This window comes from Pan troglodytes, chromosome 1 (assembly GCF_028858775.2).
Source record: "Pan troglodytes isolate AG18354 chromosome 1, NHGRI_mPanTro3-v2.0_pri, whole genome shotgun sequence".
Taxonomy (NCBI): domain Eukaryota; kingdom Metazoa; phylum Chordata; class Mammalia; order Primates; family Hominidae; genus Pan; species Pan troglodytes.
In genome coordinates this window covers 85,878,300-85,904,941 of record NC_072398.2, presented here as the reverse complement: position 1 = coordinate 85,904,941, position 26,642 = coordinate 85,878,300, and the positions used below count along the sequence as shown (strand labels likewise).

General features: G+C 38.3%; 1 long non-coding RNA gene across 1 annotated transcript in view; it reads left to right on the top strand.

Annotated features, from left to right (window-relative positions):
- The window catches only part of LOC104003526 (uncharacterized), a 54,142-nt gene extending 51,564 nt beyond the window's left edge, over positions 1-2,578 (top strand). Inside the window, exon 4 of the long non-coding RNA XR_676149.4 lies at positions 348-2,578. This is a non-coding gene — a long non-coding RNA (uncharacterized LOC104003526). The remainder of the gene's footprint in view (positions 1-347) is intronic.
- The last annotated feature ends 24,064 nt before the right edge of the window (positions 2,579-26,642 follow it).

The following is a 26,642-nucleotide window of genomic DNA, read 5'->3' as shown; positions in this document are numbered from 1 at the left end:
TAATTGCCCTGAAATTTTTTTAAACACTTTTAAAGGATTCCAGTGACTTTTTAGGAGGCAGTAGAATATAGGGGTTAAGAGTACAGACTGAAGAAAGAGAGAAAGTATCTCAATTCAAACTATAGTTCTATCACTTTCTAACTGTGACACTGGGCAAATTACTTAAAATTTGAGCACCTCTGTATTTTCTATAAAGTGAAATTAAAGGAGACAATGCCTAAAAGTGTTTATAACAGTGCCTTACACACAATGAGCACTCAACAAAGATTTGCTATTGAAATTACCTTTTTTTAAAAATTTTTTTTCCATGACACTGAATTTACTCATGGCTTTTAATTTCTGTCTAGGATTTCATCTTCTGTGGAATTACCTCCTGTAAGAGTTTTCTCCCAAGGCAAACTGCATGAAAGTCAGGTCTCTACGTTGGCTATGCCTGGCTCTACTGTATACACTGGCTTTTGAACCTGGTCATATGTTGGTGTCTTGGTTGGAATCTGGAGAATGGAGTGGGGGAATGAATAGTTTAAATCTGGATTATGCATATGGAAGACTCAAGCTAAGAGCATTTAGGAATCCGGAATTAAGCCAAGAGTAAAGAGGAGTGAAATGGGTAAGGTTTGATTCAGGTTTATCTAAGTTAATTGACTGAAAAAATACCTTGACGATCATGATGTCAGAGAAGTTGTGGGTGCAGAACTCCATTTGTAAGAAATTTGCTAGTGAATGGGAGTTGAGGTAGTTAAAGCAATGAGCAAAGATTTCTTTTTTCAGGAGGTTAAGGGTGATTGGAAGGAGAGAAATGGTACGTTAACTTAAGGAGCCATAAGGTTAATTATTTTTAATAGGAGAATGAAATGTGAGCAGAGTGAATGGAGTGGGAAGGCTGAGGTTTGGAAATGTGTAGGTCCATTGTGAGACAAAGTGAAAAGAAAATGAATAAAATGATGATTCTAAGAAAACGTATTAAGGGAACAAAATGTGAGGAGTCTGGGGGCTTTTTTGGTAAGTCCTTCTTAGTTGAGGAGGTGGTGAAGGCATAGAAGTTTAGAAAGATTCTCACTAGCTCTTTTCGCTTGGTTCATGAAAGAATCATGACTGGAAAACTATATTCTGTTACATTATTAAATGTTTTGATAGAATTTTCTCTGGGGGATGGCCTCACTGTATCTAAACTCCACTCAACTATAGAATAAGATGATTCTAATGGAAATTCCAGGAATTTCTCACCACATGCAATATATGAGAAGTAGGATGGAGCTGGGTTCAGGCTCCATGCTTTTTGCCTCTGGATAATATTTATAAACAAGGAGTCCTACTCTGTCTCTAAAAAGAACAGTCAACATAGTTTTATGAGAGCTGCTTTTCTGGTATAATTACTCTAATGCTGTATTTATCCTCAAGGTCAGTAGTGGCCATTAAAAAAAGCTGTCCCTTTCCCTGGAGAACAGCATCCTCCCCCGACAAATAATTTCTGTTGGAAGAACATTCTGTAAGTCCATGTTCTCACTACAAATATTATCCAATGTAGTACTGAAGGACATTTTAAAAACAAAGTCCTTTTTGATCTTTCTGAGCCAAAATGTCTTCGACTTAATTCCTTTTCCACAAAATAAGAAACATCTTTTGGATTGAGGATTAGTCTTGCAATTCCTACTCTCCTTCTTCACAAATGTTTTTATTTAGTTTTGGTTCCCATGTCTGAATGAGTGATTTGAATAGATGGCCTCTAAGTTCCCTTCCATTTCTAACATGCTGGGGCTCTTTGAGTCTGGGTGATTACAGCTATTGTGTCTTATTTCCTTGGTATACACTAAGCTTCTTGAGGATAAATAGGGAACATGTTTTATTTGTCTTTGGGTCCCCCAAAACATGTAGGCTGGAGAACCTGTATAAGTAAATCTCTGTTACTGAAAAAAATACGTAAGTTAATTAAATAAATAGGAATACCCACAAATATCATAGCATTGCCTGGAAATATTGTCTTAATGAGAACTAGAAAAGAAAGGCTCTTCAAGGTGGACAAAACACCTAAGTACATGGCTTGATTCTCAAAGCACCAAGGCACAGGCACTGGCTCATCAGATAACCAACCTCTTTTGGCTGTGTGCTATTGTGCAGAACACAACCTCCATAACTGTGCTGGGCATGCCTGCCACTGACACACAGCATCTTAGCTCCAGTGAAGCCTGAGGAGCAGGCTTCCTTATAGCTCCCTCACTGTTCTGCATGTAAGTCAAGGGGATAGCTGTCCTGGGAGCCAATACACCACTAACCTAAGTATCTAGACCACAGCCACAAAATGATATACACTCTCCTCCAATATACTATTAGGGATCAACACCATCCTATATTATGTCTCTTTTTACCTCAGGCACCTGCAGAGGTAAAGCCTCACTATTCATCAACTATTAATCTCACACTATTTTGTTCCAATTCCTTTTTCTCTTATATCCATATCACTGGCCCTCCTATATCTGTGTCTTTATGAATTAGCTTACTCTCCCTATCTTTTTCTTCTTCTCTTTTCACTTCTACCACTTCCTGGACTTCAATGAAATTGAACTGTAGCTCACACAAGAAAAAATAAACATAATTTTAATTTTCTTTACTTGTATCCTGTGGATCGCAGGATCAAAAGGTAATTTAGTCTTCCCTTTTGCTGTACATAGTTATTTTCAGATTAACAAGCCTCCTCGGTTTCACAAAATTAATTTATCCATTAAAACTCATGTCCTGGATATAACACATGGCAGATGCTATTAGTTGCATCGCATTACTTGCTTTTTTCCAAAAAAAAAAGAAAACTGATTTTGAATGGAGCAAAAATATGCCCAGGTTTAAAGGAAAAATTAAAACTTAAGTTTCCCTTGAAGCTAAGATTAGCCACGTCACATGGTTTTAGTTAATGCGGTGTAAACATAAAATACTGGACAGAATTCGCAAGAAGTCACTTGAAATGGGGGAAGAGTCAGCTGGCTCTCTCATTTTGTCCCCCTCCTCTCCATTCTTGCTGAGTGTAATGCTAACGTGATGATGGATCTTCATAACCATGAGGCAGCAAGCATGGAGGCAAAAGCCACAAGCTAAAGATGGTTTAGAGGAAGGATAAAAGGAGGCTATTGGCATTATGTGGCTACTGTTTACAGCCTGGAGAGCCTACATCCAGGCTTGTGGATATGCAAGGAAAACAAAACTCTTTGTTTATTTAATCCATGTTTGAAGCTAAATAAAACAAAACTAACTTCTCCCTCCTGGTTTTTCCTCCTACGCTCCAAGAACTTCAACTGCAGGATCACAATCTTCCACTCACTGTGTCATCTGTATTCAGGGGAAAGCCCCCCTGAATCTCCCTTCAGTTGACATTTCCACCATGGATTTAAAAACACTCATTTCTAATTAGCTTTGCATCACTCCACCAATGATTCACCCAGAATTTCATCATTACCAGAAACTTCTCCACCTGCAAGATCTCAAATCCAAACCTTCCGTTTTCTGACACCATCTCCTATTCTTTGAGATTAACTGATCAAGTAACCCCATTAAAATAATCTTTTGACCTCATCAGATAATTAATCGATTGAACTCTACTTTCTCACCAGTCTTCAAATCCCTCTTCTATTTATTTCCCTACTTTAGTCCCATGGTTGGGCTCCATGGGACTAAAGTATGATTACTGTTGCAAACACTCCCTTGACTCCTGATTTCTCCAATGTATTCTTATAGCAAAACCTAAGTCTAATTTCACCAAGAAACTAAATGTTCTTGAAGAGAATCACATAGGTTCTCACACAGGAGAGACAGATTTCATGTTAAATCTGTGATCAGTAACTTCAAATGGGTACTTGGCTCTCCCCAGAAATTCTACTAGGTTGCTCTACTAAGTTCAGTTTCCCACTTGCTGAAATGACTATCTCATACCTTCTCCTCAAGGCCTTGCACCACATCCATACTTCACTTCAGGGTGAATCCTTCAGAAACGAACACCTTCACATTTCTATTACTAAATATATATACCCTTGCTCACAGATACAGGGCCTTGCTCCTTTCTATATAATCTCCCTCTATCTCCTTCATCATCAGTTTCTCCCTTCCTTCGGGCTCATTCTCCATGATCACACAACCATGCTCCAGTCTCTCTTCAAGAACCTAGCCTTAATCTCACCCCTACCACCAACCACAGCTCCTCTATCTCTCTCCTCCCCATTATGGCCAAAGTTCTTTAAAGAATTTTTTCCATATCTAATCTCCATGCCTTCACCTTCTATTTACTATTCACATTTCTTTTTCTTTAATTTTTGTGTTATTGTTGCTATTTGCTTTTTGGAATTGAGCTTTAAAAAGTGTTTGCTTTAGTGCAATGGGTAATATAGCAAACATTCATGTACTCATGACCTAGAATCAAAAATTGCCAAATTTTGTTTTTTCCAAGATTCTTCATTACTTTGTGGTTTTAAACAAAGAAATCATTACAGGTGAAGTTGAAATCTCCTTTGTTCTCTTCCCTAGACACACTTTCTTCCATTATCAAGAAAACCATTATGATGCATTTAGTTTGCTTTCAAATAACCTTTTATCATTTACTACAAACACACACACATATATATCCATAAACAATCTAAAGCTAGTTATGTGTATTTATTTTAAAATATACATAAAATTGAATGATTCTGAAGCTTTCTTTTTGCCTCAACCTTAGATTCTTGAGATCTACCCATGTTGGTTTATATTTATCTATGTCATTCATTGTAAATGCTGCATGTATTTCATCATATATAGTCAAAATCATTTATTTGAGAGGCTGCATAGTATAATGGTAGAAAGCAAGTGTTCTGGAGCCATGCTGCTTGGGTTTACTACAAACTCATGTTGCTAACTAGCTATGTGACCTTAGGCAAGTTATCCAAACTCTCTGATGTCAGTCACTTCATCTATAAGATATAGTTAATAGATGTAGCTACATTTGGGATTAAATGATTTAACTTATCTAAAGTACCTAGAATCTTTCTGTCTCATAGTAAACATGCAATACTAGTGTGTCAGTGGGAAAACAGATGGCACACTCAAATTAGGATAATTGGAAGAAAGTTTACTTATAAAGGAGCAAATTACAAAAGTGTAGTTAGACAATAGGAGGACCACAAAGAATAGTACCTTTACCCAAGATGGCAGCTGCGAGAGGGAGCTGTTAACTCTTCTACACCAGAATGAAAGCAAACATTAGAAAACAAATTAATCTTATAAATAAATTGAAATCTCTTCTCCAGTCTTCTTTCCCCCAGTTTCCTAAGGGAATTATTAGGCATTTGGGTTATATCCAAACTACATTGAAAAGTTTTTAGGCTAGGCACAGTGGCTCACACCCGTAATCCCAGCACCGTGGAAGGTCAAGGTGGGAGGATCACTAGAGGCCAGAAGTTTGAGAACAGCCTGGGAAACATAGTGAAACACCGCCTCTATTCATTTAAATAATAATAATAAAAATAAAATAAAATAAAAATTTTATACACACTCCTATATGCAGACACCTAAACCTTTTTAGAGAAAAAGTTTGCCAGAGTCAGGCAGAAGTCATGTAATGAAGGCCTCCCAAAGGCACGTTCAGTGGAGCACTGATTCTGTAGGATGTTAGTGGGTTTCTTGCCAAATAAGCTTAGAAACAGTGTTTAAAACAAAATTAAACAGTTTTTTTCACCAGGATTTCTTAGAGCTTTACCTGTGCTAATGTGGGAGTCAGGAAGAAACCCATGAAGAGCACTTCTTACCCCATCTCATCCCCTTATCGAAGGCTGCCAAGTGCACAGGGGCCAGGGAGGATTTGCTATCCTGAAGACTTGCAAAGGCAAGAGAGGGGGACATGAGGCACCATTTGAGCTTCAATTCCCTTGCAGCCTAGTGGGCCTAGTGAAACCTCTTGGCCTGGGAAATTTTAACCATATGAAAAGTGACAGTGCAAAGACTCACAAACCAGATGGGCTCCAGCCTTCACAGATTTCCCCCACTGTCTTGTGGAGGAAATAAATCAATAAGATCCATAAATAAACACTTTTTATTTTGTCTCATCAGAGATCAACTCTATGGTGTATAATAACTAGGCAGATTGACTTCAGCTATAGATAGCACGGCGGAGATTTATAACCTGTCAGCAAACTACTTTTAGGAGATTTTTCGTAGGTCGTCATTTGCAATCACAAAAACTGTGCTGAGTATAAGAACAGTTACTCTAATACTGGATTCACTGAAGATATTATCATGTAAGACTCAAATAAGTGTCAAGTATTTTGCAGATAACTTTGTAGAACCATTGTGAGCATGCTATGGGCTTCAGGGTTCTCAGCTTGTGATGGCCCTGAGAAAGGGTGGATAAAGTTACTTTAAAGTCATTCTAAATGAAACCCAATTTGAAATAAATTTTGATTCACAGCGACCTCGCCAACTAAACTTCACAACCCCCAAGTACTCACATTACAGTTGGCTTCATAAACTTCACTGGGTTTTTAATGTCAGCTCAAAGTGTGGTCCTTAGCTAACTAATGCAGAAACAGAAAACCAAATACCGCATGGTCTCACATATGAGTGGAGGATAAATGATGAGAATGCATGAACACAAAGAGGGGAACAACAGACACAGGGGCCTACTTGAAGGAGGAGGGTGGAAGAAGAGAGAGAATAAAAAAAATAACTATTGAGTACTAGGTTTAGTAGCTGAGTGGTGAAATTATTTGTACAACAAACCTCCATGACACAAGTTTACCTGTATCACAAACCTGCACATGTATCCTTGAATCTAAAATAACAGTTAAAAAAATAAAAAGACTCAGCTGTTCAGTTCACCTTCCCTTTGAAATAGAACCAAAACAATCTGGCCTTTACTCTGGGTTTTTTGCATGAAGGAACACTGATTGTTGAAGAATGGTCCCTGAAAGACATCAGCATTGGCACTTTTCCTCCCATCAAAGAGAAGAAATTTGGGCCCGAAAATAGAGCACTATTGGCATCCTTCCACAAAATAACTATGCACATTCTTTCCTATAAATTATAACATTAAAGAAAGCCATTATTTGAGACTAATATTTGTACATACATTGATATGCCAATGAGCACTGTGCATCTGTAAGATGAGAATATCCTGTGAAATGTTTCCTGAGCACATTTTTCACTGAGGTTTTGTTTCTTTGTTTTGTCAGACACTTCTTTCCTGGGCTAGTGTTCCTTAGAATTTGTTTTGGGAAACAATGCTGAGAGAAGAGCACAGAATTTGGAACCTTGATGACATTGTTTAGCTACTGACTAAAAGTATCCTGAACCTGAATTCTACCATTGTGCGAAACTTCTGATATGTGGTTTCTTAAATCTTCTTATTGGTTAACACTGTTTGAATTGGGATTTATATTATTTGGAATGTGAACTAACAGAGAGAAAATTGGTACGCAGATTACGGTACTGTGAGTAACAGATTTTAAATTGCAGAACTGATTGGACGCAAGAGGTAGGACATGGAGCCATGAGGAACCCACTATTTATAATGTGGATTTGTGTTGACCATTTATCATGCCTGGAATAGAGACAAGCTTGGGCTAAAAGTGACCTGTCTGAAAAAAAAAAAAAAAGTGTAATATGGCTTTGCCACATATCCTGTCCACATATCCTGCAGCCCAAGTGAACTAAGCATCTGGTAATTTGGAGCTGTGCAGGTTTGAAAAGCTGAGTATGACCCATGAGTTCTTCATCAGGGCTCCATGTGTCTCAGGTGATTTGAGAGACGGTTGATAAAATTGAAAGCATATGTGAACTTGAATGAGGGAAAAATGATATCTTTCTTTTCATTAACCTCTAACTGAAATTTAGCATTTCCTATAATTATAAATATAGAACCAACAAACCCACAGATGGATATTTGTAATTTGTCACCAATAGAATTCACAGATATTTTTGTATCACATTATAGTTGTTACAAATATCTTAAAATATCATTTACATTCAAAACTAATTTTTAAATTTTAGTAGATCCACTGCTAGATATTAATTTTGTATATCTTAAATATTAATTTACATGAATTACAGACACCTATATTACATCATGTTTTTAATAGTTTCACAACTACATTTCAATTTATTTTTTTCTGTGCATTACGCATTTTATTTTATGCAAAATAAAATACGTAAAAATAAAAATAAAAAATATAGAAAATAGTAAAAAAAAATTTATATAAAAATATTCTGAGAAAGAATCTACAGGCTTCACCTACGTTCCCCAGGTGTCTGTGGCATAAAAAAGGTTAGGAAACTTTACCCAAGGTAAAATTAGTGAGAGAAACTATGAGAAAATAGGAGATTAAGGAATGGGATTATGGTAAAAGACAAACAGATTGCCTCAGGATATTCTCCAGCATTTCCTAAGAAGTGTTCTCTACCTGACAAAAGGAAGAAATGTATGTATTTTGAAGATATAACTGGGAAACAGCTGGGGATCAAGAAGCAGATTATGGTAGTGCTTCTACACCCAAACTATTGTCTATAATTGCGTGAGGGCCAGAGGGATGGGCTGGAGTCAAAGCTTGTTGCTGGGAGACTGGAATTCTCAAACTCAATGACTCTTACCTGGATAGAATTTACGGCTCTCAGTAAAGTAAATAGATCAGCATCTCACTACATTTTTATTATATTTTATTTATTTGTGTTACTCTTTATCGAGGTGTAATATGCGTACAAAAAAGTATTACAAGTGGAGAGCTCTACGGATTTTCACAAATTTAACACACTCGTACAACCAGCACCCAGATTAAGAAACAGCACTAAGAGCACCCCAGAAGCCATGCCTGTTCTCCCTCTTTGTCCTATTCCCGTAGTATGTTGACTGTAAAAAAGCATAGTTTAGTTTTGCTGGTCCTGGTTATTTTCATATAAATGGTATCATATAGGATGTACTCTTTTGTGTCAGGCCTCTTCATGAAGCTTGGGAAACTAATCCATACTTTTGCATCTTGTAGTTCTTTCATTTTCATTGTTGTATAAGCGGAGATTATAAAAAATGTGATCTGGGGACTCCTGAGGTTCCTGCAACCTTTTCCAGTGTGTTCACAAGATCTAAACCATTTTTATAAAATGGTAATATATAATATGTCTCTTAATTCTAATTCTCTCATGAGTGTACAGTGGAGTTGTCCAGAGGCTACATGATATGTAGATGATGTTCATGCATTCCTGTTTTCAAAATTTTCTCAGTTTTAATTTCCAATATAATACATGCTATAGATATAACAAAATATAAAATATAAAAACAAAAGTTCCTTGGATTCTGCAATAATTTTTTAAAAAGTAAAGACGTCCTGAGGCCAAAAAGCTTGAAAATCATTACTGTAATTTTGTAACTATACCACAATTTATTTTTCATTACATTGTTGATAAGCATTGAGTTTTTCTAATTTTTGGCTATCATGAATACTGCTTCTATGAATGTGTCTTTTGGTGAACATATGGACTCATTTCTGTTGGCTACATATACCTAGGATTGGTATTGCTGGGACATGGAGTATATATTTGGTTTCTAGTAGATACCGCCAGTTTTTCAGAATGCCTGAACCAATTTACATTCCCATCAGCAATCTATAAAACTTTCACTTGTTCTACATTCTAATCAACACTAGATACTGTTTATAATTTTAGGTATTCTTTTGCTTGTTTAGTGGTATTATATCAGAGTTTTAATTTGCATTTCTCTGAAACAAGTGAAGTTGAGCTCCTTTATATGTACATATTGACCATTTAAATATTCTTTTGTAAATTGTTCAATTATTCTCTATGTTTTTCTACTGGGTTGTGTACCTTTTTCTTATTGAGTTGTAGGAGTTCTTTTCCTTTTTAAATTTTTCTGCATCCATTAAAATAATCATATGTTTTTCTCTCAATATCGATATAACACTCATCCAATCCACAGACTCCATTCAAATTTTACTAAGTATGCAAACTTTCTATTTCAGAATCACGTGTGTGTTGCACTTAGTCACCATATTTTATGAATCTCCTTCAATCTGCAATAGCTCCTCTTTTCCTCTCTTTTACATCTTTGACAGTTTCAAAAAGTCTAGCTCTTTGATTCTTTACGGTGACTTTCAAACTTAGTCCATCCGATATTTCCACAGGACCAATTCTATAACAAGCCACAGAATTGATGCTGTGCTCTTGTGGTAGTCTGAATAATGCCCCCCTCCCTCAAAGATGTCCATGTCCTAGTTCAAAGAACCTGTAAACATGTCACCTTTTATGGTAAAAGGGATTTTGCAAAGGTGATTAAGTTAAGAATAAGAATCTTGAGATGGGGAAATTAACCTGGATTATCTCAGTGGGCCCAATGTCATCACAAGGTCCTTACAAGAGGAAGGCAGGAGGATCAGAATTAGGAGAAGGAGATCTGATGATGGAAGTATAAGTTTGGAGTGGTGCAAGGAAGGGGTCACGGAAAGCAAGGAGCCTTTAGAAGCTGAAAAAGTCCAGTAATCACTCTTCTCAATGCCTCTGAAAGGAACACAGCCCTGTTGTGACATTCACTTTAGACTTCTGAGAATAAATCTGTGTTGTTTCAGGCACTAAGTTTGTGGTAATTTGTTATAGCAATAGTAGGACGCTAATAGGTTCTTTTTGGTGAATTATATCAGGAGACACTCTGGTCAGCCCTTCCCACCATTTGTACATATGTATGCAAAATGATTCCTTTTATGGCTATCAGCCAACTTCTTTCCTCAGTGTAATGTTGTATGGAACAAGAAGACAATTAAGATCTCTGTAGAGACCGGGCGCGGTGGCTCATGCCTGTAATCCCAACAGTTTGAGAGGCCAAGGTGAGCAGATCACTTGATATCAGGAGTTCGCGACCAGCTTGGCCAACGTGGTGAAACTCCATCTCTACTACAATATAAAAATTAGCTGGGCTTGGTGGTGTGTACCTGTAGTCCTAGCTACTTGGGAGGCCAAGGTAGAAGAATCGCTTGAACCAGTAGGCAGAGGCTGCAGTGAGCCAAGATCACACCAGCCTGGGCAACAGAGCAAGACTACATCTCAAAAATCAATCAATCAATCAATCAATCAATCAAATCTCCATAGAGTGTATTATGGCAGAAGGCAGTCAAATTGATGTAGTCTTAAGGCAAGATTATGAAGCTTTAGTCATACCAGACAAAAAGAATTTGCTTCTGATGTTTGTTGCAAATTAGTATAAAGAAAAAAATATTTGCCAGCTCAATAGCTGCATGCCACTTATCGGGGAGTTGTGCTCATTTATTTTAGTAAAGTTACTATATCTAGAACAGCAGCTGCAGTTGGAGTTGCTTCCTGATGAAGTTTATAATCTACAGTCATTCTCTAAGATCATTTTGCATAGGCCAACCATGTGACTTAAATTAGAATAAAAGAGCTGTCAACATCTCTACATCTTTTAAGACTTTTATGATGAGGCTAACCTCTACAGTTCTCCCAGAAATCCAGTATTTTTATGATTATTAACATAGTAGAAAATAGAGATTCCATAGGTTTTCACTTGGCCCTTCCTATAATAATGATCTTTACTCAATTGGTCAGATATCCAATGTCAGTATCTGCCAGTTGCCAATACAGCTTTTTTCAATTTTTTATTCAGGAACCAGAGAAATAATGACGGACTTACTTGGCCAAAATTCAATATATTACCTCAGGGGTCCCCAACCCCCAGACCACCTGATCAGTACCAGTTCGTGACCTGTCAGGAACCGGGCCACAGACCAGCAGGTGAGTGGCAGGTGAGTGAGTATTATTGCCTAAATTCCGCCTCCTGTTGGATCAACAGCAGCATTAGATTCTCATAGGAGCATGAACTCTATTGTGAACTGTGCATGTGAGGAATCTAGGTTGCACACTCCTTATGATAATCTAATGCCTGATGATCTGAGGAGGAACAGTTTCATCCCCAAACCACCAACCCCCCCACCCCATTTACATGGAAAAATTGTTTTCCATGAAACCGGTCCCTAGTGCCAAAAAGTTGGGGACCATCATATCACCTGACCTCCATAAGCCACCACTGTGACTGGTGGACCAAAGTGGTGATTGGATTTTCAACAGTCAGTATTTAGTAATTCCTAAAAGGATCTGGGTTCTCCTTTTCTCCATGTATAGATATCTTATTAAATAGTGACAGGTCCCTTTATGGAAAGCTTAGAAGAATCTTTACAGTGTATACTTGTGACAGAGCAACAGAGAAGATTCTCAAGGAGACCTGACCTCTCAGCACTCAAAGGACTTGGACTGTGAACTGGCTTAGGTGTGGAAACTAGGTTAAAGACAGGGGTTCTTTGTTGAGATGACCGAAGTCAGGTTTCCGACCAACAGAACTGTAGTTTTTCCTGTTATGTAAAGCAAAATTTTAGTGAGCTGCTTTTCTATTTATTTTTTTATTTTTATTTATTTATATATTTTTTAAGACGGCCTCACTGTGTCACCCAGGCTGGAGTGCAGTGGCATGATCTTGACTCACTGCAACCTCCACCTCCCAGGTGCCTCAGCCTCCCAAGTAGCTGTGATTACAGACATGCACCACCACATTTGGCTAATTTTTGTATTTTTAATAGAGACAGGGTTTTACCATGTTGGTCAGGCTGGTCTCAAACTCCTGACCTCAGGTGATCCTCCCACCTCGGTCTCTCAAAGTGCTGGGAATACAGACATGAGCCACTGCGCCCAGCCTCTATTGATTGCTTCAAGATTAACTAGCCACTACAAAGTCTTCTGAGTCAGAAGAATTCTGATTACCACTGTGTCCCTGTTGCCCATTACAATAAAAGCACCCACCTTGTCATACGTGATAAAGCATTGCCAACTGACCACTTCTATCCTAGGATTCTAACAATCTCAATGAAATCAGAGAGCCCCTCTTAATGGTGGCATCTCCCACTGCAATCACAGGATGATAGGGTACAGATATAGTTCAAGCTGTTAAGGATGCTGCTGCTCCTCCCACTAATGTATTTCTTAATGCCTTGGGGAAGAAGTAATTGCTGTCTGGACCCCATTAAGGGATGAAGTGTAGGGCTTGGTAGGTGTGTAGGGCACAAATGATAAATATTTTTCAGCATTCCTATATCTCCAAACCTTTGGCTTCCTTTCTCTTTAAGCTAGGAAAGATCTAACATCTCACCCTCATTAGACATAGCCCAAGTTTTAATCAATCCACCAAATACCTTTTTAGCACTACTTCCAGCTATACTCTAGAGTATCTGGCAGAAGAACTCATCAATAAATTAGACACAAGCCAAGTTATATTCCATACTCCTTGATGTACACATTCCACCAATTTGAATTACCTAAATTAGCAAAACCTTGCAATTATCTTAGCGTATAAACTATTTCCTCCCAGGTCAGACTTCATACTTGCCCCCATCCAAATTTGCTGAGATTGAAGTCTATTTATAGGTCTGGGAGCAACATAAGGTCACGGTGGTAAGGCTTTTTGAGTTTTATTTTGTTTTTAATGAATACATAATAATCATACATATTTATATGGTATAGTGTAATGTTTTGGTACATGTGTATGTTGTGTAATGATCAAATCATGGTAATTAGCATGTCCATCACTTCAAACATTTGTCATTTCCTTGTGGTGAGAACATTCAAAATCCTTTCTTCTAGCTATTTTGAAATATGCAATATATTATTGTTAACTATAGTCACCCTACTGTGCAATAGAACACCAGAACTTGCCCCTCCTATCTAACTGTTAACCATCCTCTTTCCATGACCTCCTCCTCCCTCCCCTCCCCTCCCCAGCCTCCAGTAACCACTGTTCTACTATCTACTTCTATGAGATCAACTTTTTAGATTCCACATGTGTGAGATCATGTGGTATTTGTTTTTCTGTGTTTGGCTTATTTCACTTAACATAATGTCCTCTATGTTCATCCATGTTGTTGCAAATGAAAGGAGTTTCTCTTTTTAATTGCTGAATAGTATTCCATTGTGCATATATGCCACATTTTTTGTATCCATTCATCTGTTGATGGACACTTACATAGGTTCCATATCTTGGCTGTTACAAATAGTGCTGTAATAAAGATGGGAGTGCAGATATCTCTTCGACATGCTGATTTCATTTCCTTTGGATATATACCCAATAGTGGGATTGCTGAGTCACATGGTAGTTCTACAAAAAGGAACCTCCATACTGTTGTTTGTAATGGCTGTACTAATTTACATTTCACCAACAGTGTATAAGAGTTCTCCTTTCTCCGTACCCTCACCAGCATTTGTTATTTTTAATTTTTGACAACAGTCATTCTAACTGAAGTGAGGCGTTATCTCATTCTGCTTTGATTTGCATTTCCCTGATGATTAGTGATGTAGGACACTTTTTCATATATTCTTTAGCCATTTATATGTCTTCTTTTGAGAAATGTATATTCAGATATTTTGGCCATCAGACTTTTTTTTTGTTATTGAGTTTTTTGAGTTTCTTATATATTCTGGATACTAACCCCTTATCAGATACATAGTTTGTAAATATTTTCTCCCATTCTATAGGTTGTCTCTTCACTCTGTTGATTGCTTTCTTTGCTGTGCAGAAGCTTTTTAGTTTGATGAAATCCTATTTGTCTATTCTTACTTTTGTTGCCTATGCTTTTGAGGTCTTGTTCAAAAAATCCTTGCTTTGATCAAATAATGAAGTGTTTCCCCTATGTTTTTTTCCTCTATGTTTCATAGTTTCCATTGGGGTGGGTTTTGAGTATAATGAGCATCTAATTAAGGTTATTAAAAGTTCTTCAAGCAAGAGAAGACTAGCTTCCTCAGATACAAAAGGGAAGACTGTTCCCACTGTCAAGGAAGAGTCACAGTGAGTCAGGTTTCAATATGCTGAGATAGCTGAGTCCATCCAGATTTACCCATCCTCATGAATCCGTTACTTCCCAATGGATCTATGGGGGCTCAAAGTTTCACATGAGAAACTTGGGGAGGCTATGACACTTCTGCAACATACAGAATTAAGTCTTGTGTTTGGTTTTGAAAATATTGACCTTCTGGCTGCAAAATTAGAGGCTTTTTTAGGGCTCTCTAACCATGATTCAAGCTTAGTGTTTCAACATCTGAGTTTGTCATTCTCTTGAAGTGCCAGAATACACCCACCCACACCCCCTACCCACCCCACACACACTCACATATCACAGTCCTTGCAGGACTTATTATTATGTAACTGCCATAGAGTTAAGTGTATGAGACACTTGATACCCTGAGGCACTTGCTGCACTAGACACACCAGTCCAATCAATCACAAATAATAATTTGACTATGAAACCACTGCATTTCATAAATTACCAGCATCTCATTTCCCAAGGCCAGAATCTCAGCACTGAATTCAAGACCAAGGAATTACCAAACCAATGCCAAAATTCCATCTTCAAAGGACTATTTCCTGAGACAATATTGATTCCAATTTCTGATTCAATTCAGTTAGGAGGTCAAAATCACAAGTAATTTTTTTTTTTTTTGAGACAGAGTTTGGCTCTTGTTGCCCAGGGTGGAGTGCAATGGCGCAATCTCGGCTCACTGCAACCTCCACCTCCCGGGTTCAAAGTATTCTCCTGCCTCAGCCTCCCGAGTAGCTGGAATTACAGGCGTGAGCCACTATGCCCGGCTAATTTTGTGTTTTTAGTAGAGATGGGGTTTCTCCATGTTGGTCAGGCTGGTCTCAAACTCCCAACCTCAGGTGATCCGCCCACCTTGGCCTCCCAAAGTGCTGGGATTATAGGCATGAGCCACCGCACCCAGCCAGAGGTCAAAATCACAAGTAATTTTAAGAGAAAGGATTTAATATGAAAAACTGTTAATTAGGTATAAAAATTGTTCACTGGGTACATTTAAATGCTTAAAAGTAAACATAAAATTATCACTAGGGTAGAAACTGCAGGAAGCAGCTACCACCTCTACAGTTGGGGGAATGAAGGGATCCAGTTGGAGTTAAACTTAAAAGTTTGAATGACTGGCCCCATGGACCTGTAGCCCATACCTTTGAGGAGGAAGCACTGCTCAACTGATGCTAGAGTCTCTGGTCTCCAAAAGAGGGCACGTTGGGACTGGGACCAAGACCTCTGAAAAACAAACCTGTTCCATAAATCTATTGTGGTTTTTGAGATGCACCGCCACCCTAATAAGTATGCTTAATATATTAGACAAAGAATATGCCAGAACTTGACTTTGTTCAAAAAGCAAACTATGGGTACAAAGAATTAACTAGCGAATTATCTTTTCTAATCAAAAATAGAAGCATGATTACAAATAGGGCTAAGTTTTATGTGATGTGTGAGTCTTTGGAGATGATTGCAATTATATCCAGTGGGAAAAAAGGGTTTCAAGTAATTAGCATTTTATTTTTACCTGTGCTTAACTTCTTTACTCCATAAGTATGCTTAAAGACCAAAAGTTGTTTTGCATTTCTCATCCACTTCAGTTTTTAAGGATTATCATTCTAAACATTGGACATTTTTAAAAATGATATAACAAAATAAGAGGAGTGATAGTCCTAAGTGACAATTAGAAAAAAATACTCTCACAACTTCCAATGCTTGATAGCATGGCCCAAGATATCACCATTTTTCACTTGAGTTAACGATTTAGCCTCTTAAATGTTTGCCATTCCTACACACTTGTCTTTATTAGTCTATTCTTAATACACTCATCAGAGTGATCATGTTAAGGGAAGAGCTAAGTCACAGTATGGTTACATCTTTGCTCAAAACATACTGATGGCTTTCCATCTTGCTGAATATAAGCTGTATTTGCTGTTCTCATGCTTCTGTGAAGAAATACACAAGAGTGAGTAATTTATTAAGAAAACAGGTTTAATTGACTCACAGTTCCGCAAGGTTGGGAAGGCATCAGGAAACTTATAATCATGGCATAAGGCACCTCTTCACAGGGTGGCAGGAGAGAGAATGAGTGCAAGGCAGGGATTGCCAGATGCTTATACAACCATCAGATCTTGTGAGACTTACTCATTATCGCGAGAACAGCATGGGGGAAACCACCCCCATGATTCAATTACCTCTACCTGGTCCCATCCTTAAAACATGGGGATTATTACAATTCAAGGTGAAAATTGGGTGGGGACACACAGCCAAACCATATCATTCCACCCCCACCCCTCCCAAATCTCATGTCCTCACATTTCAAAACACAATCATGCCCTTCCAACAGTCCCCCAAAGTCTTAACTCATTCTAGCATTCACTCAAAAGTCCAAGTCCAAAGTCTCATCTGAGACAAGGCAAGTCCCTTCCACTTATGAGCCTGTAAAATCAAAAGCAAGTTATTTAATTCTAAGATACAGTGGGGGTACAGGCATTGGGTAAATGTTCCCACTCCAAATGGGAGAAATAGGCCAAAACAAAGAGGCTACAGTCCCCATGTAAGTCCGAAATTCAATAGGGCAGTCATTAAAACTTAAAGTTCTAAAATGATCTCCTTTAACTGTATGTCTCACATCCAGGTCATACTTATGCAAGAGGTGAGCTCCCACAACCTTGGGCAGCTCCGTCCCTGTGGCCATGCAAGGTACAGCCCTGCCCCAGGATGCTTTCACAGGGGGACACTGAATGCCTGCAGCTTTTCTAGGTGCACAGTGCAAGCTATTGGTGGATCTACCATTCTAGGGTCTGGGATCTGGAGGATGGTGGCCCTCTTCTCACAGCTCTACTAGGCAGTCCCCCTGTGGGACTCTGTGTGGGGTCTGCAACCCCGCATTTCCCATCCTCACTGCCATAGCAGAGGTTCTCCATGATGGCTCTGCCCCTGCAGCAGACTTCTGCCTGTACATCCAGGCATTTCCACACATGCTCTGAAATCTAGGTGGAGGTTCCCAAACCTCAATTCTTGACTTCTATGCATCCACAGGCCCAACGCCACATGGAAGCTGCCAAGGCTTGGGGCTTTCACCCTCTGAAGCAATGGACTGAGCTGTACTCTGACCCCTTTTAGCTATGGTTGGAGTGGCTGGGATACAGGGCACCAAGTCCCAAGGCTGCACACAGCAAGGGGGCCCTGGACCCGGCCCAGGACACCATTTTTCCCTCCTAGGCCTCCGGGCCTGTGATGGAAGGGGCTGCTGTGAAAGTCTCTGACACACCCTGGACACCTTTTCCCCATTGTCTTGGTGATTAACATTTGGCTCCTGATTACTTATGTAAATTTCTGCAGCAGGCTTGAATTTCTCCCCAGAAAATGGGTTTTTCTTTTCTATTGCATCATCAGGCTGCAAATTTTCCAAACTTTCATCATCTACTTCCCCTTCAATGCTTTGCCACTTAGAAATTTCTTCCACCAGATACCCTAAATCATCTGTTTCAAGTTCAAAGTTCCACAGATCTCTAAGGCAAGGACAAAATGCCACCAGTCTCTTTGCTAAAGCATATCAAGAGCCACCTTTGCCCCCGTTCCCAAGAAGTTCCTCATTTCCATGTGAGTCCACCTCAGCCTGGACCTTATTGTCCACATCACTATCAGCATTTTGGCCAAAACCATTCAACAAGTTTCTAGGAAGTTCCAAATTTTCCCATATCTTCCTGTCTTCTTCTGAGTCCTCCAAACTGTTCCAACCTCTGCCTGTTACCCGTTCCAAAGTCATTTCCAAATTTTTTAGTATCTTTACAGCAGTGCCCCATTCTATGGGTACCAATTTACTGTATTAGTCCATTCTCATGCCACTATAAAAAACTGCCCAAGACTGCGTAATATATAAAGGAAAGAGGTTTAACTGACACACAGTTCCATATCGCTGGGGAGGCCTCAGGAAACTTACAATCATGGTGGAAGGCATCTCTTCACAGGGCGGCAGGGGAGAGAATGAGTGCAAGCAGGGGAAATGCCAAACTCTTATTGAACCATCAGATCTCTTGAGACTTACCCATTATCATGAGAACAGCATGGGGGAAGCCTCCCCTGTGATCCAATTACCTCCACCTGGTCCTGCCCTTGACATGTGGGGATTATTACAATTCAAGATGAGATGTGGGTGGGGACACAGAGCCAAACCATATCATCAGGCAAAGTTGGAGTAGTAACATTCAAAGTCTCAAGACTGACATATGTTCCCTCCATCCCTAGGTCCAATGACTGCTACCTCTCTGACTCTGTCTTCTACTCCCCTTCCTCTCACTCTGTCCTCACCACATTGGTTTCTTTGCTGTAACTCAGGGCATTTGCCCTTGCAGTTCCATTTCCCTGGAATGCTCTCCTCAGATAGCTACATGGCTGTCTCTCTCACCTCCTTCAGACTTTTACTCAAATATTGGCTTTTCAGTGAGACTTTTCCTATGGTTCTAATTAAAATTTCAACACATACACAATACTCTCCTTACGTTCTTCCTGCTTTATTGTCTGATTACTCCCACTAACATTTGGGTTCCCTAAGGGCAGAGACTTCCATTCCTTTTATTCATTTCTAGATTCCCAGCATCCTCCAGATACCTGGCTCATAGTAGGTCATTAACAAATATTCACCAAATTAATAACTACATGAGTGAATGATATAAATAAAATAAACCCGGGCTTTACATCTAATTGTTGGCTGATTAGAAACAAGCCTCTCTTCATCTCTTTTTACTTGAATTTATTCCTCTGTAAATTAAGGTCATAATACTCCATCAAACTCATGGCTTTCACCATTGATTGTGAATTCGTGACATTTCTTAATCAAAAGCATTGAGAGAGGAGATGTTTATAATTAGAGACAAAATTCAAAATTTTGATCTGGGAGTCAAAAGACCTGGGTTGAAGACATGGAAAAGAGATCTTTGTACTTCATATTAACATAACCATAATTTCCCTCTCTACCTCATAAGATTTTTGTGAACATTGAAAGGAGAGCAGGGAACATAGTAGGTATACAGTCAATATTTTTTTCAATCCTATTTTCTCCCCTATTAGCCAGGCCAAAAAAAGAAAAAAATGTTATAGTGATAATGCTAACAACATCAATAGGAGCTATTATTACTTTGTCTCTGGGTGGTTACCTTAGTTGTAAGATACTAAGCTTTTGGTGGATTTAGTCCACATAGGCTGATTTGTTTAACTCAGTTTCATCTTTATTGACTCTACCCACACCTTGGCCATACCTGACTATTAATGAAGGCTGTGTCAACTCATTCCTTTCTTGTAGTACTTTTAAAAGCAGTCTAAAATTCAGTATCTGATGACAATTTATTCAGTGATACTATTCTGCCACTAAATTACTTTTGCCATTAATTAACTCTGTAAAGGATAAAAGATTTATAACACCTGATGATTAACCTTCAGGAACTCAGAGCATATTGGATTTATATAAAAAGAAGTGCATACTACATTGACTAGTTAGAATAGGGTCCTCTTAAGACAGTTGTCTGGTTATTTGTAACAAGTTTCTATATGCCACATAAGAGGCGTAACAGGATATGTTAATCAGATGTCCTTTTAAAAAAATCCACAAAGACACATTACAAAAAATTCAATCCCATTTGTAGTCACTTTTCCCATTATTGATTATAAGATGGCAACACTAGACTTTAAATGGACTTTGCACAAGTGATTGACATTTGTCTGACTGGCAAAGTCAAGTCAGGCACCATTCTCCGGCCAATACAGCAGAGTGGAGGTGGAGTGAGAGAAACTGCATGCATGTCAGAAGCTGTGGGAGACCAGAGGGACAGGCTAAAAGTACAAAGATAACATTCAGAGAAACTTTTCCCACATTTTTCTCTTTTTTAAATATTAAATTACAATAAAAAATGAAAAACATTACCTCTTGGCGGACTCTGACAACTGTAATAATCCTGTGCATTTGCACACATTTATGTACTTAGAGCTGCACAAAACCCATGGAATAACCAGAACAGTTATTATTCCCATTTTACAGGCAAGAAAACAGAGGCATGGAAATGACAGCTGGCTTGTTAAATTTGCGTATTGGAAAAAGACAAGAGTTTGTGATCATGTTAGGGACTAGGAGAGCAGTATGTTTTGCAGGAGTAACCCAGGAGAACCTTAGCTTTTGCGATCCCCAGAAGTAATCTCCTAGGAAAAACACTTTGCCTGGAGAATTTAACAATAGTAAACTAAACAATGTTCCAGGAATAAACATTGGGTCTATTTTTAGTCCAGTGGTAAGCATAAGGCTAGAGTAAGCCTGAAGGAATGTTTTGTGTGATGGAGAATAAACTGAACTTATTTGGTACTGTTGCCTTTTGTCCAAGCCCTTGTCCTAGAGTCCCCAGGACCATTTATGCTTATTAGTCCTTCTTTATCTGGTGTCCTGGGAAGAAACAAGTGGTAAAATTAAAAAAAAAAAAAAAAAAAAAAGGCTAAATAGAACATTTTCTTATCTTCAGGGTTAAAATTGTTACTTCATTCAAAGCAATTGGGAAACAGCAGGCCTTCCACCTTTCCTTGTTATCATTATATGTGCAGAAGTAAAGTACTCCTACTACTACAGTAGTTGCTATAACCCAAATAATGTAGTTTCTGTATTTAAGAGTAAAATCAGAGAGGCTGATATGCAAAGAAAATTAAAAAAAAAACCCCAGAAGTTATGAGACCTGGACTCTAGAGCCATTTTTTCCCTGTAATTGTATACCCTTGGGTGATTAATTTACTTTTATTAGGACTCCATTGCTTCGTTTTGTTTTCTTGTGAAATGCAAAGATGGCGGGGGTGGGGAAGGATGGGCACTGAACTAAGTGGTTGCTTATACTTAAGATATAGCACTCTAATTCTTTGATAGTTTTTGCTAGAAGGCTATGGGATGAAGATTTGTCAATTGTCCATTTAAAGTAGAAGCAATTTTCTGAATTGCTTATTTGTGATGAGCAGAGACACACAACCTTAGTGTCTCTTCATTCACTGTTCATACTCAATGAAAGTTTCCTGTGCCTTCTGAAGCAAATAATGTATATCTGATATATTTCTGGTATACTGTTCACCACACTCTTAAAGATAAGTATACACTTTTTGTAGGAGATGTAGTTATATACACAATAAGTCTGGGTGAAATATTTGCTGTGGTTTGAAGTTTGCATATATATTACTGTAGATTGCTTCTTCAGAGATTAGGAAATCTCTCAAGGAGGAAATGTCTCAAGGAGGAAAGGGAGTCAAGTAACAGGTAGAAATGAATGTCATTAAATAGAAGACATGCCCAGGTACAGAACCCTGTCTCTTCAATCTGTTAATATGCTGTGCCTTCTATTTCATTAACTTACCAGTCAATGTAATAGTGTGTTACATACATTAAATACTATAGGAATCCTGTGGAGGCAGACATGCCTGTCGGCTAGGGTCATCAGAACAGGTTTCAGAAAAGAGAGAATTCTACAAGGAATTTGAAGATCAGCAGAAAATGCATAGATGGAGAAAATAAGAATAATTTTCCAGTATGAAGTATAGCATAGACCCAAATGAAAAAAACAGAGTGTCTCTTTTAAAACCACTGTATATTGATCACATTTAGAAAATGTAACATCGATAAAATAATACTATTTACTATTCAGCCTATGTTCACATTTTATGTCTTCTACGTCATTTTTTTCCTCTTATTCAAGATCCAATCCAAGATCAATTTCATTATTGTCATGACTCTAATTCTTCAACCTTTATGATGTTGACATTTTTGGAGAATAAAGGTCAATTTTTAGAATTTCCTTTAATTTGGATTTTTAAAAAATATTTCTCCATGGTTAGATTTAATTATGAATCTTGAACAGGAGCAGTACTTGAGTGATATTTTTTCTTCTCTGTGCATCATATCAGGAGGTACATGATTAATGACATTAACTTTGTGTCACTGTGTGTCTGGTCATTGATGACATTACTTTGACCACCTGATTAAAATGAGATCTATGGGGTTTTCCCATTTTTCTCTTTGTAATTAATGTGATCTGTAATAAAAGATGTTTTAAAATGATGTAAGCATCCTGTTCCTCATTAAACTTTCCCCAAATAGCTTTCCCATTCATTGAGGAGGCTATTCCTTTGCTTTAAAAATTTCCAGTGGGAGTTTGGAAATTTCAATGTAAACAGCCACATTATTTTAAAATAAATACTTAAATCAATAATCAGTGTCATGCGTGTCCATGTGAAGAGACCATCAAACAGGCTTTGTGTGAGCAATAAAGCTTTTTAATCACCTGGGTGCAGATGGTCTGAGTCCAAAAAGAGAGTCAGCAAAGGGTAGTGGGATTATCATTAGTTCTTATAGGTTTGGGATAGGTGGTGGAGTTAGGAGCAATTTTTGCAGGCAGGGGGTGGATCTTAAAAAGTGCATTCTCAAGGGAGGGAAGAATATTACAAAGTACCTTCTTAAGGGTGGGGAGGGTGTATCGTACAAAGTACATTCACAAGGGCAGGGGACTATCACAAAGTACATTATCGCAAGGGCAGGGAGGGTGTATTTTCACAAAGTCAATTGATCAGTTAGGTGGGGCAGGAACAGATCACAATGGTGGAATCACAGTTAAGGCAGGAACTGGCTATTTTCACTTCTTTTGTGGATCTTCAGATGCTTCAGGCCATCTGGATGTATACGTGCAGGTCACAGGGGATATGTTGGCTTAGCTTGGGCTCAGGGGCCTGACAATCAGTACTTACTCATTTCCACTCCCTGATCCTTTGTTTCTGATTCTTGACCTACTGCTAGCTAGGACTTCAAACACAATGCTGAATAGAAGGGATAAGATCACATATGCTTGCCTTGTTTTTGATTTTAGAGAGAATGCATTCTATTAGCTGTAGAATTTTTATAGATGTTCTTTACCAGATAAAATTCCTATTTCTATTTTTCTTAGTACTTCTTAATCATCAGTGGGCATTGGATTTTCAAATTTTTACACATCTATTGAGATGATAATATTTTTTCCCCTAGAACAACTGTGCATTCTTATAATGCACAGTACCACTTGGTACTGAAATATTTTCCATTTTATATATTGCCTGATTCAATTTTTCAGTATTTTCTTAGGAATATTTGTACCTATAATTATGAGGAATAGTGAACTAATGCTTTTTTTCTTATAAGAAATGTACTTGTTCATTATTTACATCACAGTTTTGCTGATATCATAAAACTAGACTTTAAGTGTTCCTTCCTCTTTTATTTTAGGGAGTGTTCATATGGAATGGTTTTATTCCTCCATAAAGATCATAGAATGTGTTTGTAAAGCCATCTGAGCCAGTTTTCTCTGATGAAAGATTTTTTATAACAAAATCAACCTCTGCTTTTGTTATCTATTATTGTGTGATAAAACACACAAAAACTTAGTGGCCTAAAACAATAACAATCTATTATCTTTTCTCACTTCTATGAATTGGCTGGTTTTGTCTGGGCTGCATTCACCTGGAGGGTTGGCTGAGCTGTGAACCCCAAGATGGTTCCACTCCCAAGTCTGTCAGTTGGCTCTGGCTAATGGCTCAGCCTTTTTCTCCATGTTTTCTTTCATCCTAGGCAGCCTCAGGAAACTGTTCCAAAAGATTGGAGGTAGAAACTACAAGATATCACTGTGCCAGGCTTCAGAAATTGTACACCATCACTTCTGCCACATTTTGTTGATCAAAGCAATTCACAGGGACATCCCAGCTTCAGGACAGGGGATAAAAATTCTTTCTCCAAATAGGAGGAGGGGCATGCAGAATATGCGGAGTTGTTGCAGCCATCTTTGAAAACAATCTACCACAGCCAATTCAGGCCAGAGTAATTCATATCCCTTCTACATTCTCATTCAATCAGAGCATCAGGCTTAAAATTCTTGATCTCATCATATAAATCCGGTCCAGATACTGATGAGGCACTTTGGATGTAGTTTCTCAAGCACATCTTCTCTGATACCACTCCTCTTAAGCCAGACACCTCTGAACAAAAATGACATCATCTCCTCCAATACATACAATATATAATGTTGAAAAAGTAGTAGGATATTGGCTACAAACACTCCTATTCAAAAGGGGAAGGACAAGAAAATCATGGAATAACTGGTCTATAGAAATTCTTACCTCCAGCCACGGACATGTTGCTAATTTCACCTTCCACAGTAGAGACTATTTCTTTATTAGGGCCCAGTTCTAATCCCTGAAAGTATTAATAGTTCCCTAACCCATGGTTCTTCTCATCTCTTGTTTTTCCCCATCTGGGTCTTTCTCGCTCTGGGTCTTGGTTCTACCCTCTGGAACATCTTTTTTCATAAGCAATGGCTGTGTTGGCAGCTGAGTAGCTCTCTCAGCAAACTTTCAGCCTGTAGAAAGTTAGAAGCCAAGAAGTCTCTTTCATTTTGTAGTATCTCTGATGTTTTTAGTCTAATATAATACAACTCTCTTACTTCTTAAAACTTTGTGAGCTTTCTATTATCTATCAGGTTATAGTTCATTTTACAAGACAAAATCCATTCCAACAATTCATTTTTTGGGCAGGTTTCTCTCTACTTTAGACATCATGTCAGGACAATGCCTTTAAAATTCTCAGGAGCTTTTTTGCCAAGCTAAGAGAGTCTAGCAAGCATAGCCATGAATCTTTTCAAGGATTTTAACAAAAGGTTTATAGTCTTGCCCTTGATTTGATCTAGATTCTGAGGCTATCTCTTACTTTGAGAATATTACATCAGTTAGAGAGACAGGAGATGTGAAAAAGTTTCATCTTCCAATCTAGCATAATTGGGGCCCTTCATATTTCTTCTAAATTTTGTTTAGAAACTGAATAGCTACTAATTTAAATTGCCTCTTTCTTCTCATATGTTATACAGCTAAAAGCAAAAAGTACAACAAAATTTCCCAAAACACCTCATTGACACTCTCAACCTTCTGCTTGGATGACCTCTTCTCCTTGCCTCCTCATAGTTAATTATCCACACAAAAGACAAAATAATCCTTATAAAGATCTATGGCAGTGGTCCACCATTATCTCAAGTGGTGTTTCTGAGTGAATTAGAAAAAAAAATTGTTTCTTCCTTAATATATACTGTTATATCAAGGAAAATTGTAACAAATATACATACCTATGATGACTATAAATGTGAATGGCAGCCCCTAAAATTGCACAGTGCAAATTCTGCATAACTAAACTACTGGCTTTGCCTTGTTCCAAACCTTCTGATGGCTTTCCCTCACAGTTAGAAAATTGTATAACCTATATGAATCTATATAGAATATATAAATACCTCCTACAAACCAGCAATATAATAGGAAAAACCCTTGAACAGACTCTCTACAAAGAATGATATAAAAATGGCCAATGGGCCAGGTGCAGTGGCTCATGCCTGTAATCCCAGCACTTTGGGAGGTCAAGAGGGTGGCTCACGAGGTCAAGAGATCGAGACCATCCTGGCCAACATGGTGAAACCCCGTCTCTACTAAAAATACAAAAATTAGCTGGGCATGGTGGCACATGCCTGTAATCCCAGCTACTTGGGAGGCTGAGGCAGGGGAATCACTTGAACCCGGGAGGCGGAGGTGGCAGTGAGCTGAGATGGCACCACTGCACTTCAGCCTGGGCAGCAGAGTGAGACTGTGTCTCAAAAAAAAAAAAAAAGATGGCCAATGAACATATGAAAAAGGTTTCAACATCATTAGGTGTCAAAAAAAGGCACATTGAAACCACAATGAGATGGTTCTATGCACTTA